This window comes from Cryptotermes secundus, unplaced genomic scaffold (assembly GCF_002891405.2).
Source record: "Cryptotermes secundus unplaced genomic scaffold, Csec_1.0 scaffold318, whole genome shotgun sequence".
NCBI lineage: Eukaryota > Metazoa > Arthropoda > Insecta > Blattodea > Kalotermitidae > Cryptotermes > Cryptotermes secundus.
Window position 1 is genome coordinate 801051 of NW_019730108.1, and position 1420 is coordinate 802470.

General features: G+C 34.6%; 1 protein-coding gene across 1 annotated transcript in view; it reads left to right on the forward strand.

Annotated features, from left to right (window-relative positions):
- Positions 1–1420, forward strand: part of LOC117282031 (zinc finger protein 572-like) — a 50098-nt gene that overhangs the window by 19304 nt on the left and 29374 nt on the right. The gene's annotated exons all lie outside the window — the stretch shown is intronic.

The window sequence follows — 1420 nt, forward strand, 5'->3', positions numbered from 1 at the left end:
TCACCATATACTTCTGTCAACAAATTGTAAGTTTCAGTGGCAGATTTTCCAAGTTTTGTGAGGAATTTGATGTTAGCACGTTGTTCTGCATTAGCACTCAGCATTATTCCGACGGAGCTCAGAAACACGATCCGCTTCTAACAATGGTCGCGGCCAGACTAACCGATGCACGTGAATGAAACTTTGTGTGACGGTAGAGGGAAGTCCAAGGGTCAATGCCCTACCCTCCTCTTCGTCAATGACGTGGCCGGAAATGAGTCATAAAAGTAATCCGGGTTCTTTATTGCCACACCTTGTACTTAGTGGGTACTCGGAGACAAAGAGTATCCATAACACAATATCAGTCAATTTTCTTCTTGAAAATATTAATAGCAAATAAAGTCAAGATTTTGTCCCCTGGAGTAAAGCTTTTTAAAATGTAAATGATTCAACATTGATTCATAATCACAGAAGGAGCTGGCCAGAATAAATCAACTGTAGTGTAAATATCCAAACTTCATATGTTTACCACTTTATTAGAATCTGCTAATATAGGTTATTCCAGAGGACAGACACATATTGAAGCTTCGAATGAATCATCATCATCATCATCATCAATCATGGGGTTAGTGTAATTTAATTGTGCATTATTATGCAATTGTCATTACCTATACATGAGTAGCCAGCATTCTACATGTTATATATATGTGAATAAAATGAAAAATATTATATATATTACTTTCCTGCAGTTAGTTCAGTAGTGCTTAAGACCTGTAGGTCTACAGGTAAGACTGCAACTTCATTTTTCCCCCTCTTTAGTTTCATTTGATTCTTTGTGAAATCAGTTCCCAAAGAAATTATTTATGAGGCTCAGGTCTCCTGTGGATATCATCACTTCTTGCACAAAATTTGGGATATAATTTGGCCTTTTATATTATAATGTGATTGACAGTAATTAATTTTTGTGTTGTACTTAATATTTTGCTTATTAGTATAGCATCAACATACTTAGTCCATATATTGAAAATTCTCTTTTCTCTCTCTGCTCATTTTTTTTTTTGTTTCATTTATTTATTTTTGGCTATAAGAGAAGGCTAATTGGGTTACATTTTCATAAATATTTACATATGAAATATACCTCATGCCATCAGGTTTGAAGTTTTATGTATATACAGTAAAACTTGGTTATAGCAACATCGGTTTCTGCGACACCTTGTCTATTGCGTCAAATATTCAATGGTACGAACTAATTCCTCATAAAGCAACTGTTTTTATACCTTGCTTAGTATGACATGCACAAATGCATCAACCTCGTATGTAACGTCATTTTCATTTCTGAATTTCTCTGATATGGACATGGAACGTAATTTAGAAAGTGTGTATTGGGCAAGTAACAGGAAACAGATGAAGATAACTGATTACTGTACTCGTATCTAGGTAC